Source organism: Aphelocoma coerulescens, unplaced genomic scaffold (genome assembly GCF_041296385.1).
Source record: "Aphelocoma coerulescens isolate FSJ_1873_10779 unplaced genomic scaffold, UR_Acoe_1.0 HiC_scaffold_56, whole genome shotgun sequence".
Lineage (NCBI taxonomy): Eukaryota > Metazoa > Chordata > Aves > Passeriformes > Corvidae > Aphelocoma > Aphelocoma coerulescens.
In genome coordinates, this window is record NW_027183905.1 from 1,801,432 (window position 1) to 1,816,921 (window position 15,490).

At 57.4% G+C, this 15,490-nt stretch overlaps 1 pseudogene; it reads left to right on the forward strand.

Annotated features, from left to right (window-relative positions):
* Window positions 1-15,490, forward strand: part of LOC138101861 (zinc finger protein 850-like) — a 192,789-nt pseudogene that overhangs the window by 136,105 nt on the left and 41,194 nt on the right.

The following is a 15,490-nucleotide window of genomic DNA, read 5'->3' on the forward strand; positions in this document are numbered from 1 at the left end:
AGCGCTGGCTCGTCCCGGCTGCTGTGGGTAGGACAGAGGTGGCTGCCCCGTCGGCGGGAGTGTGCGGGAAAGTTCCCGTGGCCAGAGGTTTGTGTCCCCAGAGGAGCCGGAGGAGTCCTGTAAAAGGAACTTTATTCCTGGACCAAGGGAGAGGCCACGGGGCATTTCCCGTGGGGTCTGTCCAAGTGTTGGAGGACGCAGCCTCCTTTTTATGCCGATTTCGCCGGCCGCATCTCCGTGTCCCTTTCCGCAGTGGCTGAGGTCCTTGGAAGGTACAGACTTCCCGATGCGCCTGCTGCATGTGCCCCTTAATGTGCACCCCCACTTTGTATAACATCCGATATTCATGGCTATGTTAAGGCTTTGTTCTTCTTCGGGAAGTTCAGGAATTTCGCAGGACCTTGGCTGTGCAGCAGTTCGTGTCAGTTAGTAACATCTTCTGAAATTTATGGTTTCTGTCGTTAGTTCCTTATCTCCAAGTCCCTGGCCCTATCTCCAATGGGATTCATACCATCTGTTTCTAAAGACACGTTCAATTTTTTCCTTTTAATTCTTCTTATTTTCTCAGTCCTTCTCTTTACAAACTTTAAAAATGCCTTAATCTGTTCTTCCTGGGCCTTCTTTGGTTTTGGGATTATTCTCGGTGACCTCATTCTGTGTCCTTTTGCAGCCCTTTCTGGGTCAGGAGGCCTGGCTGCCACCTGCATGCCCTTGATCCCCTGCTGAATGAGCTGCACTGAGCAAGGTGTGGTGCATGGTAAAAAGATGAGAGTTGCTGTAGCACCTGAGAGGAGAAACAGCATTGGTTTAACCCATGGTCTGCCAGGGAACCACGAAAACGTGTCCCAGTCCCATCCTTTCCACGTTTGGAGCAGTACATGAGCTGCTTTCTTCTTTCCTTTGTTCTCTGTTTCACCACTTTTCCTTGGCCATCTCTTTGCCAAGAGCACTTTGAGTCCTTTAATTTTCCACAACCTCCTGGTCCTTCTGCTGAAAGAGAATCTGATGCCATCCCAGGGTGAAATGTGGCGTTGCTCATGGGAGTGGATTGGTGGGTGAGAAGGTCAGGAGCTGGAGCTGTGTGCTTGGTTATGATTTGGAGGACAGCTTGTAATCTAATGATGCATTGAAATGATCACTGGGTTCTCTGGCACCTGGTATGAATTCGTTTGGGTTCCCAGGGGCTGCTCCATGGTGTTGTAGGATTTGTTCTGGTGGCTGTTCATCTTTTCCCCATTTTTGGGTGCTCCCAAAAATGCCAGGGATGCATCAATTGACCTCTTTTCTCTGATTAAATCATCACATCCTTGGATTCCCAAGTGATTTCGCTGAACTTGTTGCAGCAAAATCAGCCCAGTGTTCAAACCCACCCTGTATAACCCCGACAGTGCCAGCAGATGTTGGAGTGGGGAGAGGGATGATTCCCCCCCGCTTTTGTGAGTGAAGTTCTCCCAACATTCTCCGTTTGCTTTAGTAAGGAATTCCAAACATGGATTCCTGGGGAGATAATTGAATATCTGCCCTGGGTCTGGCTCTTCTTCCTGCCAAAGCCAATGGCAGCAGCCGTACCCGTGGCATCTTGGTTTCTCCCAGCAGCTTCAGAAGGTGTTTCTTTATTTCCCCATTCATTCTTTCCACCCGACCCGAACTCTGGGGGTGCCAGGGTGTTTGGAGGTCCCACTGTGTTCCTAAAGCAGCCAGAACAGCCTGAAGGATCTTTCCTGTAAAATGTGTTCCCCTGTCTGAGTCCATTGCTTCCACAATCCCATATCTTGGAATTGTTTGTTCCAAACATGCCTTAAGAACTGATGCAGGGATTGCTGAAGCAGTTGGAAATGCTTCTGCCCCGCTGTGAGCTGCCATGCTGTTAGCAGAAGATATTGAAGCCTTCCTGCTCAGGGCATTTCAGTGCCAGGCTCTTCCAGGCACCCCCAGCTCGGCCCTTTGAGCTGAGCATGCGGGCGCTGAGCTGCGCTTTGTCTCCTTCCCTTTCCTTAAGAGCAGCGTGTCTTGTCACTCTTTTCCCTTCTGCTGCCCTTGCAGACCCATCCCTAAACACCTTTTCTCCCTCAGGCCAGGGAATGTCTGGTCAATCTCTCCTAGGCCGGCTCTGGAGCTCTGTCACTTGGCTGCAGCCATGGGTTTCTTGCCAGCCCCGTGTCCAGGGCCGTTCAAACAGGAGGCTGGGTTCAACCCTTGCCCTGTCCTCAACTCTGAATCCTCCTGTTCCATCCAACAAGTTTCATTCTGTAAGAACCCAGCACTGCTCATCCATTTAGAGGCTCCTTTGGTTAACAAAGCTTTACCTTGATGCCAGGCTGGAACAATGAGAGATTCTGCTGCTGTCAGTTTTCAGGCCTCAGTTCCCATTAAAGCCGGGGCTGCACAATTCTGCAGACAATGAGGCCACTCTCTGGCCACTGGGTGAAACATTTGAGCCCAAGAATTCCTTTGGCATGGCCCTGTTTAACATCCACATGCAATTCAAATGGTTTTTCCCTGTCTGGGAGGGCCAGGGCAGGAGGCTCAGTTAATCTGCTTTTGAAGCCTTGAAAATTGTGCTTTCCTTCTGGTGTCCATGATGGGGTTTCTTGCCTGGCAGGAGAGGAGTGTTGTAGGGAGAGATGCCTGGCTCCAGAAGCGCTGCCTTTAGCAGGGACTCAGTAAGAGGCTGTAACCCCTTCCTTGCCTCCCTTGGAACAGGGTATTGCTTTTAGACACCACTTGTCCTGGATGCTCCAGAGGAATTTGGAGAGGCTCCATATCTGATTTTCCCTATTTCCGTGGGGCTGCCCACACTTCTGGGTTCCCTTCAGCAGAGGCCTTCGCAGACATTTGACACCAAGGTCCAGCAGCATTAGCCTCTGTATCTCCTTTTACAATGTTAATTTGTATTCCCGCTTTAGCCACCAAATGCCTTCCCAGTAAATTACAATCACAATTAGGAACAAACAGAAATTGATGCCTTTCAAACCCATCCCCCACATCTACTGATAGTGGTTGAATAAAACACCCCTGCTCATCTTTCCCACTTATTGCCTGAATAATCAAGGAACTTCTTGCCAATTTCCCCCCTTAGGTGTCAGATTCGGAGTGGATCGAGAGGCCCCTGTGTCCATCAGGAGCGGCCTCGTCTCGATCCAGACGCGCCCTGAATGTTCTCAAGGGCTCTGGTGCGGTGGGTCCCTGGTCTGCTGGGAGCTCTGCCAGCCCTGACAATCCATGTCCATGTGGGGTGGACTTGCTGGTGCTGAGGGTGCTGCTGTCTGTGCTTGCAGTGTCCTTCTGGCCTGCAGATGGACCCCTGATTCCTTGCCAGGGGCTGTTTGGGTGGGCTCTGCCGTGCCGAGGAGGGCAATGCCTGTGCCAGGTGCTTGTGGCCGCCGCCGTCCCCTGGGTGCTGGGGCCCCCTTGGGCCCTGCGGTTCATCCCTGGGGGGCTGTAGAAACTCTGCCATGGCCTTTGCCTTCACCTTGGCCTTTTGCTCATCCCTTCTTGCATTGCCCTGCTGAGCCTTTCTGGCCAAGTGCTGCAGGGGCTTCTTGTGCCTCTCCTGCAGCCCCCTCAGTGCCTGTGGGTGCTCATCCTCTGACAGCTGCTGAGCTTTCTGCAAAATCATTCGTTTCTCCAGTGACCCAAACAAGATCGATAAAAGAAAATCCTGATCCTTCCACATTCCGCAGCCTCCTGGGGGCCGGGGGCCACTGCCGGCCCTGCCTGGGGGGTGCTGGGGTCAGGCAGTGCCCGGCGCTGAGCCCCGGCTGCCCCACAGCCCCGGCCCGGCCCCACAGCTCCCCACAGGCCCCCAGCCCGTGCTGCCCTGTCCTGCTGCTCCCCACCACAGAGAAACCCCCTGAAATCCTGAACTTCTTTTTCTGTCCTGTCCTGGAACGTGGGGTACAAAAGATCTGGATCAGCTGGCAAATGTTGAGGATAAGATGGCGCTGAAAAGCATCCCTGTCCTCACTTTTTTCTCTTCCTCCTCTTTTCCATCTTCCTTTTCCTTTCTTACCACATAGATTCCTCCTGCTGCTGTTTGCCTTAACCATATTCCTGCACACTCCCTTCAACCAATCCCTTCCCAGCACACCAACACCATCCGTCCCCTGTTGCTGAGACCCCTTCTCGACTTCCCTTTTTACCCCTGCTGGGTGTCCATGTCCTTAATTAGCTCTGGGAGAATGTGCAAACTGCCTCCGCATTGTCCCCTTTTGATTAGGAAACGATGTCCATGGTTCTGTTCAGGCTTTGTTGTTGTTCTGGAAGTTGAGGAATTGAGCAGGAGCTTGGCTGAGCAGCAGTGTGTGTCAGTCAGTGCCATTTTGTGGAGCTGCTGGTTTGTGCCGTCACTTGCTTGTGTGCAAGTGCGTGTGGCTGTGTCCGAGCAGATTCAGAGCATGTGTTTGTAAGGAGGCGTTGGTGTTGTTGGTTCGCTGGGGGTGCCCGGTTTTCGGGACATCCCCCCTGGAGCAGGGTGTCCCCCCTTGGTGCAGGCGCGGCCCTCAGGCAGCGCTCAGCCAATCAGAAGGCGCGGCGCTGGTGACTCAGCAGTTGCCAGGCAGAGCCGCAGCGCCCGGCGCTCCCCAGCTGGAGCCCACGTGTGGCCCGGCCTTGGCGCCCCCCGCCAGGGGAATTTGGGGAGGTGGGAGGGGGGGAGCGCCAAGGCCGGGCCGGGCCGTGCTGTGCTGGCAGAAGTGGCTGCGGCGGGGGCCGAGTGCGGGCAGGAGCGGCCGAGAGCCCAGCGCTGCCCCAGCCCGAGCTGCCGCAGCTGCATCGCTGCTCGTGCTGTGCGATCCGAGAGCTCTGGGGGGCAGAGCGAGCCAGGGCTGGGTGCTGGGCCTGGGGGGAGCAGGAGAAAGGCTGGAGGAGCAGGGCTGGAGACCAGAATGGTGAAACGATGGCCGTGGGAGCAGCAGGTGGGATTCTGCAGGAGAAGGAGTAGTGTGAGGAAGAGGAGTGTGAGGAAGAGTAGGGACACAGGAGGAGGATCAGGAAGAGGAGGCACCCCAAGGTTCCAGCACTCGCTGTATCTGCAGCCTCCCCCCAGCCCCAGGAGCGTTGCCCCCCCCATCCAGCAGGTGATCAGGGAGGGGGATCCACGATTTTCCCGTGGGTGAATCTTGGTGTTTCTGAGGTTTCTTGGGCTCCATGTTGGTGCTTTGGTTTTTTTGTGGGGGCTGAATGTGTTTATATTCTGGAGGGTGTTTTGTCTGAATCTTGATGTTTTGGGAGTTTTGGGTCGGTGTCTTGATGTTTGTCTTGATGTTTGGGGGCATTTTGGGCTGAATCTTGGTGTTTTGGAGGTTTTTATGGACACAAGATGCCTGGTGATGGACCTGGGCAGGAGAAGCCCCCAACCCAAGGCACTCACCCCTTGTTTTTTCCCCAATCCAGGATTTGTCAGTCCCAAGGCGTCGCTGGATGGAGGAGGAGGAAAAGCCCCGGAGATGCTGCACGAGGAGGGGCTGCAAACGCAGCCCAGAGAGATCCAAGGAGGAAAGAGCCTCCCTGTGCCGGGAAGGCAGTTGGAGATCCAGGGGGAGCTCAGAGCTGGTGGAGAAGCCTCAGGGCAGGGAGAAGCCCCACAAGTGCCCAGAATGTGGGATGGGCTTCAGATGGAACTCCAAACTTATCCAGCACCAGAGGATCCACACTGGGGAGAGGCCCTATGAGTATGGGGAATGTGGGAAGGGCTTCTCCAGCAGCTCCGAGCTGCTCCAGCACCAGGTGGTCCACACCGGGGAACGGCCCTATGAGTGCTTGCAGTGTGGGAAGAGCTTCGGATGGAGCTCCACCCTGAGGGCACACCAGCGCACCCACACTGGGGAGAGGCCCTACGAGTGTTCTGAGTGTGGGAAGAGGTTTCAGAGGAGCTCCCACCTCCTCCAACATCAGCGCATTCACACGGATGAGAGGCCCTTCCGCTGCCCCGACTGTGGGAAGGGCTTCAAATGCAACACCAACCTTATAAAGCACCACCGTATCCACACCGGGGAGAGGCCCTACGAGTGTCCCCAGTGTGGGAAGAGCTTCTCCAGGAGCTCAAACTTGACCCATCACCAACGGAGGCACCGCTAAGGGAAGCCCTGCGAGTGCCCCGAGTGCGGGAAGAGCTTCGTGCTCTGCTCCAGCTCCATCCCCTGTGGGAGGATCGGCGTTGGATGATCCCCAGTGACCCCCGTGGGGCAGAGCCCTGGTGACCCCCGTTCCGGGTGATCCGCGCTGGGTGGGGGGAAGGTGTTGGAGAGATTTCTTTGCCTTCTCCTTGTGCTCCTGTGATTTGGTTGGTAATAAATTCCCTTCCTGTGCCCAGGCTGGCTCTGTTGTGCCCGTGCTGGTGCTCGGGGCGGGATCTCTCCCGGTCCTTCTCTCAGTTCCTGGACCTTTCCTTGTATTTCCTGTCCCTGTGCAGTAGCAGAGGGCAGGGACAGAGAGTTTTTAGTGTTTCCTGGCATCCAGTAAAGGCCAGCTTAGTCCCGCGGGTTTTGAGGGGCTTGTGGGGTCCTCCGTTTGCTCATTTAAACCACATGGAAACGGGGCAATTCCTTTCGTTCCAGCTCTCCTGCCGGAAGGTGGGGGGGCCTTGGAGCCTCCGGGCCCCGCCGGGTCAGGGCCCCTGCACCCCCTCCTTTCCCAACGCCGCAGCACAGACCCTGTGTCACTGCTGGGGGGGAACTGTCCCAGAGCCGCAGGCAGCTAAAGCCAGCCATGGAGTGCCACACAGCTAAACCCATCCGGCGCGGCTCCCTGGCACCGGCGGGTCCCTCTCCTCTCCACGCGGGGCCGGCGGAGCCAGCGGGAGCCGGCGGAGCCTCCTGTCTGCAGCCAGCACACTCCGCGCTGAACTGAAGAGGACACCACGCAGCCAGCAGCACAAAGGGAGCCAGGCTTTCTCCACCGTAGAGCCCGAACAAGAACACTCTTCAACGTGGCGGCTTCGGAGCCAGAGAGAAGAGAAAGTGAGTCCTGTGGGACGGAGCTGGAAATGGCGACGGGAGAAAAGAGGGCGGGGCCGCGATTCTCGTGCGCAGCTTAAAAAACTTCCTGCAGGCCGTGGTAAGAAACTGTAATATCACAAACTGTTTGTCTCTTTGATCCATTTGGAGTACATGGAGGGATGGAAAGTTAACCTATGGCCCATGAAATTTATGAAAAGTGCCTGTGCCAGGCTATATAGAAGTATTGAGAGGCTTTTAGAGACCTCCTGTCACAAAAAAAAAAAAACAAACAACCCTTTGTGTTCAGACCAAAGTAATTCATCCTTACAAAGTCTAATAACCCCATGTGATGGCCCATGTCTGGCAGTGTGAAGGAACTCTGAGATTTTTCAGGGCAGAGATGTTTTACACCACAGCAGGTTGTTTCTTCCCGGGCGGGTCTGCTGTTGGGGGCACTTTGGGAACCACGTGATGCAGAAGAAAACCCTTTTTTCCTTAAGCATAACAAAGAGACTTTTCAAGAACTGCAACACTGACTAAAATCCCATGTTCTTCTTCCTTTGTGCGAGTTGGGTAAAAGGAGGGAAGTGCTGGAAGAGAGGGGAGGTTTGCTTTAATTTCTTGTTAATTCTTTTTGCTTTTAATTCTGTTGGTAATAAACTTTTTCTTTGTACAGCAACTGTTTAAGTTTGAACCTGTGCTGCTTCACAGCTCTCTAGTTTTCCTCAATATTTTCTTATTTCCCCTTATGAAAAATAGCAGATTTTGTGTGCTTGACGCTCAGCTGCGTCAAACCACGACAGGCAGAGCCCTGGTGCCCCCGTCTGAGTGATCCATGTTTGGATCCAGTGTCCTGGGTTTGCATGGCCAGGCTTTGGAAATAGGGGGCCTCCAGGGGTGGCTTCCGTCAGCAGCTTCCAGAAGCTTCCCCTGTGTCCGGCTCCTGTTCCGCCCCGCCCCTGAAGGCGAGGGTAACCCAGGGTCTGGTTCATGGCTCCCCTGGGGCAGATGAGAGTGAAACAACAGTGAAAGATCTGTGTTCATAAATATATCTCTGTAGGGTTTATTTCAGAGCAGTTTGGTTGCTGTGTGAAGGGGGTTTGGAGCCCTTTTGGTTACCATCCCCAGTAATATTAAAAGCATAAAAGTAACACTTAGGAAACATGTAAGGGCAAAGAAAGTATGAGAGTAGAAGGATACACAGTCAGCAGCCCTGGATCAGCAACAAAACTTTTGGTTTTGGTTGTTCCAATGTCGCTGTCCTTGGTGTAAGTGATGGTCCCAGGCTGGATCCCGTGGGGGCTGGGGAAGCCCCGGAAACTCCAAGTTCAGTGGGTTAATACAGGTTCAGGTTTGGGTGAACACCCAGGTACCTCCCCCGGGGGAGTTTTGCAGTGTCCGATGTCACACTGTGGATCCCGGGGCACTTTGGGGGCTCTGATGGTTTATGGCCCCTTCTAAGACATGGCCCTGCCCCTCCCAGCAGCGCAGCTGAGCCAGGCATGGCCCATGCGAAGGGATGGGTGGGGAGGAACCCCCCATGAGACCCCCAGGGAGGGACAGGGGTTTGGGGACCACCCCCGTGAGGTTCTGCCCCCACCGAGAGCCCCAGAGAACAGCTGAAGAGATCAAGTGATGGGGAAATGAAGGGACTCTCACGGGAAAGAAGAAGCTGAGAAGCAGAATACCAAGGCAGCGAGAAATAGATGAAGAAGGACTGTGCCACACTGGACTAGAACCAATCCTGTTTTCTGAAAAGTGCGTGCAGAACGCGTGGACGAAATCGAGGGACCAATCAAGAAGTGCGTGATCGCATGCACAGCCGCTGCAAAATGCATAAGTAGAGTGCAATGGAAACAATAAAATGTCTTCTGCGGAATCATATTGCTTCGTTGTTCAGAAGTCCTGAGCTCCCGCATGCTGGTGACCTCGCGACGTGATAAACGCTGCGATAATGAAGCAGACCGGACCCTTTGGATTCTGAAGGGGGTCTGTGGAGTGAAAAGGCGGGAGGCCCCGGTCAGAGCCTGCCACGGCTGGACCATGGAGGGGGAGTCGGAGAACGGCTCCATTGGAGTTGGGGGAGCCGAAGAAAGCTCCTGGGGAAAGAAGTCCGGAAAACGTACGCTGCAGCGGGTGCACCCGAAGAGGTGAGAGGCCAGGGGCTGGAGGATGGGGAAGGGTCTGTCGAAAGAGGAGCAGGCCACGTTCAGGGTCCTCCAGCATATTCTCCTTGAGAGAAGCATGACCTGGAGGTCTTGAAAAGACTGTTAAGATGGGGTTGGGAGAGAGGATTTTTTGCCACCAACGGGAGTGTTCTCAGCACTCTTGAGTGGGAAAGGCTGGGAATCACTCTCTGGGACGCCGTAAGCAATGGATTAAAAGAGACTAAGGGGCTTAGTACGCTATGGAAGTTAATAATAACGGCGCTGAGGCAAATAGAGGCAGAAAAAACAGCTGCGGTAGGGGCAGCAGCCCATCTAGAGCCAGGCCGTCCTGCGGCTGCCTTTCCGACGTACGCCCGAGAATTCTTTGGGGGAGTAGACCCAGTTATACCGTCCCTGCCTTCTGCACCCGCGGAGACGGAGTTACAGGCTCCGCAGCCTGCGCCAGAACCAGAGAAAATGGAAGTGGATGAGCTCCCCTCTCCGCAAGCACCAGAACTGCCTAGGAGGTGTCCCGTGGTGTCTCCCGAAGAGTTAACTTTAGCTCTGGGGGGGGCGTGTGTGTCCCCCGCTGCCCCCATCGCCGTCTGCCTCACCGCGGCTTAGCCAGAGCGGGGATTCCAATGCGAACGGCGGGTGTTCAAAGGCAGAGCGATTGAGCCGCTTTGAGAATACAAGCGGCAGGAGAAAGAAAGAGAAAAGCAGAAACCGCTGCTGGTGGCGGAGGGGAGAGAGAATCCTGAATCAGCTGCTGAATGTGTGTCGCGGTGCCGAGTCTTCGGTCCGCGTTGGCCGCGGGGATCGCGGGCCCGGCTCCCCGGGGGGGTGGCCCCGGTGGGGGTCCGTCCGCCCTGTGACTCCTGCCGAGGAAACAGTTTGGCGAACAGAGAAGGGGGGAAACCGCGGGAGTGAGAAGGGGATGCGGGGAAATTCCAACCGGGGCAAAAGCTCGAGCGGAGCCGGGGAATGCGAAGAACGACTGATCCCCCGGCTCAAAGGCCGGAGCGGAAAAAAGAGAGTCCTGCCCACGGCTCCCCAAGCTGCCCTGCTTCCGACAATCCTGCTCGGCGGTGGCAGGGAATCATACGGGAGGCTCTGATTGAGGGTGAATTTATTCCACAAGCGTTCCCGGGAATTGCTGCCCCCAGTAATCCGAACCAACGCCAGTGGGCAGGGCTCAATTGGAAGCTCATCCGAAAAGGAGAAAAAGCTGGGATGCAGTATGGATTAACCAACCCGTACGTGCAAACTTTGTTGCACCATATTTTTACGAGTGGTTTAATGACTCCGTTTGACTGTAGAAAGCTGGCAGAAATCTTTTTGAAACCCACACAGAGACTGCTATGGCAAGCGGGTTGGGAAAGGCGTATGGATGGTGCCATGATTGAAAATCTTGAGTTCCTGCAGGAGGGTGCCCCAAAACCTCCTCAGTGACGGGACCCCTTCAAACCTCTTCATCCCAACATGTGTCTGTCTCATTCAAGATCCCATCCCAGCCACCCTCCCTCTCCCAAATACAGCCTCGTTCTTAGGGGGCCAGAGCTGCTTCAGGAGGCATCGGGGCGCGCAGGGGGCCCTTTATCCCCCTCGTGCCGCTCCAAGCTCCCGAGGGCAAAGCCCTGGTTTCTAGGGCTGTGCCCGCTCCTCAGATCTGTCGGATTTAATACCCAAGTGTGGCAGGGACACGGCCCCGGGAGCTGCGCTAATGCCCGGCAGTGCCCGGGAGGGTCTGAGGGAAGGGGAGTTCATAAGAACTCCCCCCGCACCCATCACTGCGCACGAAAAGCTTTTTTAGTGCATGGCAGCGATCTTTCGTGGTTTCTGGGCTCGGCGGGGCCGAGGCGGCGGCAGCGGGAGCAGCGGGGCCCGGCCCGTGGGGGCGGCCGGAGGTGAAAAGTGCGCGGCGACCCCAGCGCGGTGCCCGAGGGCTGAGCGGAGCTGGTCGGGAACAACCCCCGGAACCCCCCGGTGCCCGAGAGCTGAGCGGAGCTGATGGGGAACAACCCCCGGAACCCCCCGGTGCCCGAGGGCTGAGCGGAGCTGGTCGGGAACAACCCCCGGAACCCCCCGGTGCCCGAGGGCTGAGCGGAGCTGGTCGGGAACCCCCCGCTCGTCTCCGCCGCTCCAAGCCGCTTTCCCGGCTCCGGCTGCCGCCGCCGCCCGGCCCCGGCGCGGTCCCGCGGGGTCGCCGCTCGAGGCGCAGCTGGAGGGGCTCGATCCGGGCCGCGCCCCGCCCGTCCCTCGCTGCGCCTCCTTCAGGGACGCGGGGATGCGGGAATACCCTGGTGAGGCTCTTTTCTTGCATTTTATTCTATTCTCTCTATTGTTTTTTCTGTTCTCACCCCTCACCCTCCTCGGCGCTGCCCTTCTGGCCACACCCGACAGCGCCCGTCCCGCCGTGCGGCTCTTGAGTGACACCGGGCGCCGCGGACATCCCGGTGCAGTTTTTTAGTCTATTTAACGCCATTCTCTGGATTTTATTCTACTCACCCTCCGCCCGTCCCTCGGTGCAGCTCCTTCAGACGCGGGAGGGGGAGACGCCTCTCGGTGCGGCTCTTTGGTTGTATTTTATTCTCTTCTCTGTATTTCCTTTCGTTCCCAGCTCGCCCGTCCCGCTGAGCGACTCCTTCAGGGACCCGGCGCGGCACAAACCCCTCGGGGCGGCTCCAACAGAGCCCCGCCCGGCGCCGCTCCCCGAGGCCTCCCCGCTGCTCCCCGGCCATCGGATGCCGCAGGCCGACCCGGCCCCTTCTTCCTCTTCCTCTTCCTCTTCCTCTTCCTCTTCCTCTTCCTCTTCCTCTTCCTCTTCCTCTTCCTCTTCCTCTTCCGCTTCCTCTTCCGCTTCCTCTTCCGCTTCCTCTTCCGCTTCCTCTTCCTCTTCCGCTTCCTCTTCCTTTTCCCCTTCCTCTTCCGCTTCCTCTTCCGCTTCCCCTTCCTCTTCCCCTTCCTCTTCCTCTTCCCCTTCCCCTTCCCCTTCCTCTTCCTCTTCCCCTTCCTCTTCCTCTTCCTCTTCCTCTTCCTCTTCCTCTTCCTCTTCCTCTTCCTCTTCCTCTTCCTCTTCCCCTTCCTCTTCCCCTTCCTCTTCCTCTTCCCCTTCCTCTTCCCCTTCCTCTTCCTCTTCCTCTTCCTCCTCCTGCCGGGATTCAGCCCCCGCCGCCGCCCGGCTCCTTCTGCCGCTCCTGCCCGGCACGAAGCGGCGCTGCCGCTGACGGGGCCGGAGCGCGGCTGCCCCGCGACTGCCCCGCGCCTCAGGGCCAGGCCGGGGATTGACCGCACGGCTGCGGAGGGACCCCCGCTGGACACGGCAAGGATTCCTGTCCCTCAGGGGGAAGCACGGACTCACCGAAACTCCCATCCCTTCTCCGTGCGCCACTGGCCAGAGGAGGGAGGGAAACGGGGATTGCTCTGGAGTTTTACATTCAATCCTTACAAAGCAGAGTCACAGACGGAGCTCCGCTTTCAGCTTCAAACGAGGGAATCCAACGGGAGCGCTGGCGCTTCTGTAACCTCTCAAACTGTTCCTTGATACTCGACACTTCAGTTCTGGCCATAGGAAGCGCTTCAGCAGCAACGTCTCTCCCAGCCACTGGTTTCTGGCTCACACCCAGCTCGGAGCTTGGACAAGAAACCCAAAGTCCCAGGAGAAGAAGCTCTGCTGTTACTTTCTTTTTTCGGAGTTCTTTTTATTATATTTTACATACCATCTATATTTTACTGGATTTTTTTCTTTTTCTAAAATCTCGTGTTTATTCTCTCTTTGCCCCCTCCAGCCCTTGTCCCCCTCCCGGAGGTTTGTGGGGCGCTGCTGTCCCTCAGCCCTTCCTGCCCCGGCACCCGCGGCCGCTCCGGTGCCCTCAGGCCCCGGCTCGAAGCGAAACCACAAAACCCTCTGGAAAGAAAGTCGGTCTGGGGGAAAACCCTGCAGGGGGGATTGAACCCCAACACAGCGATTGCTGAGAGTTGGAGATTCCAAACGCTCCAAGGGGACCGAGGGAACCGTGCTGCGGCCTCGGGGCCTCCCTGGGGCACCGCGGGGACCCCCGAGCAGAGCGACTCTTCCCACCCTCCAAAATCTGCAGCTTTGGATCAGCTGAGGAAAAGAGCTGGCAAAAGGGGCTGGAAAAGGGCTGGAGCCCGAGGGGACCCCTCAGCCATGGCCCGGAGCAGCCGCAGGAAAATGCCCCGGAAACCAAGGAAATCGATGGAAGTAATGAGGAATTTTGGCACTCTTCCCGCTGCTGTTTCCAGAAGGTCCCGGCCGGGTCCTGCCGGGAGGAGCCGGGGGTGGGGAGGAGCTTCAGGGCTTAACTGGGGAGAAAAGTTGAATTGGGGCAAGGAAACTTTAATGGTGGGGAGAAAATGTGAATGGAGGGGATTTGAATGGGAGGGGATGATTTGAACTGGGCAGAGAAAATGAAGTGGGGGAGGAGCCCCCCAGCCCTCGGCTGTGCCCCGAAGGTGCTGCCAGCGGTTCCCCTGCTCCCACCCCCCGGGCTGGGGGCGCGGAGCTGCTGCTGCTCCCTGGAAATGCCACGGGATAAAAACTCCACTCAAGCTTTTATGTTCCCAGTCGTTCCCAATAAGATCCCAGTTGCCCCCAACATGGTGCCAGTTGTTCCCAGTCATGCCCTGTAGGGTTCCTTTCACTCTCAGTCCCTCCCAGTAGAATAAGGTACGGCCCTGGTCACTTCCAGTATGAACCCAGTCACTCCTAGTCAGTCCCTCTATGATGCCTTTTGTCCCCATCATGGTCCCAGTTGCTCTAAACATGATCCCAGTATGTGTCCAGTCACCCCCAGTATGATTCCAGGTAACTTCCCAGTATGAGTCTGGTTTGATTCCTGTCACCCCCAGTATGATCCCAGTCACTCCCAGATGCTCCCAGCACTAGGCCAGTCACTGCAACATGACCCTGTCACTCCCAGTATGATCCCAGTATGACCCCAGTATGGGCCAGCTGCTCCCAGGGTGATCCCAGTTGCCCCCTGCATCTTTCCAATTGCACCCTTTCACCACCACTGTGGTTCCAGTCACTCCCAGTACAATCCCAGTCATTCCCAGTATGATGCAAATCAGTCCCAGTATATCCTAGCAGCACCCATTGGGCCTCAGCATGTTCCCAGTAGCCCTCAGTGTGGTCCCAATATATCCCAGTATAATCCCTGGTGCTGCAAATCTGGCCCTGCCCAGTCCTGATCCTGGTCCCAGTGTATCCTCCTGTCCCATTCCGTCCTAGTCCATCCCATTCTGTCCCAGTCCATTCCGGTCCCTTCCCAGCAGCCGCTGCCGTTTCCCGGATCCTTCTGCCCTCCACCCCCCAAAGCTGCCCCCCGCCCCCCCAAGATGCTGACAGGGATCGGGGGCTTCGTGTTGGGCTTCGTTTTCCTGGCGCTGGGGCTCGGCTTCTACCTGCACAAGCAGGTGATGGGAGGGGCCCGGGGGTCGTGTCCCCCCTCCCCCAGAGCTCTGTGCTCCCCCGGGCCCCCCAGCCCGGTGTCACCCCCTTTGCTCTGCCCACAGAGCTCCTGAGCCGCCGGCGGCCGCAGCCCCTCCCCGTGGCCTCGGGCCCAGCCGGGACCCCTCGCCCCATCCCCGCGATGATTTTGGGGGGTCGTGTGTCCCCCCCAGCCCCGCTGTCACTCTGCCCCTGCCCGGCTGCTCCCAGTGTTCCCAGGAAGGCTTCCCAGTTCGGGCCGGTCCCGTTTATTGGGGAACAGTGGGGAGGGACTTCGGGGATCCCGTGGGGGGACCAAGTGTGGGGGGAGTAGAACTGGCCGCAGGATGGATCAGGAATGGGGACCCCCGTGTGTCACCCCTGTGTCACCCCCCCCGGGGGGCCCTTGGGAGGCACCTGAACCCCAAATCGGCACCAGCGAACCCCAAAGGTGCAGAGACCCCCCCTAAGCCGCCCCACAGCCCCCAACGACCAACCAAAATTCCCCGCGAGTATCAGATAATCAGAGCAGGCGTTGAACAACCTTCAGCCAATCAGAGCGCGCGGCGCTGGTGACTCACCAGTTGCCAGGCAGACCCGCAGCGCTCAGCGCTCCCCACCCGGACCCCACCTGCGCCCCCCCCTCGCCCCCAGCGCCCCCCGCCAGGGGAATTTGAGGAGGGGGCGCGTGGGGGGCGCCCAGGCCGGGCCCAGAGCCCAGCGCTGCCCCAGCCCGACCTGTCCCGGCTCCGTCCCGGCTCCTCCCGCGGGATGCGGCCGCGCTGGGAAAACGGGGGGCCAAGGGTGGGCGCTGGGACCGGGGGGAGCAGGAGAAGGGATGGGAGAGGAGGAGGAGAAGGAGAAGGAGAAGGAGAAGGAGAAGGAGAAGGAGAAGGAGAAGGAGAAGGAGAAGGAGAAGGAGAAGGAGAAGGAGAAGGAGAAGGAGAAGGAGA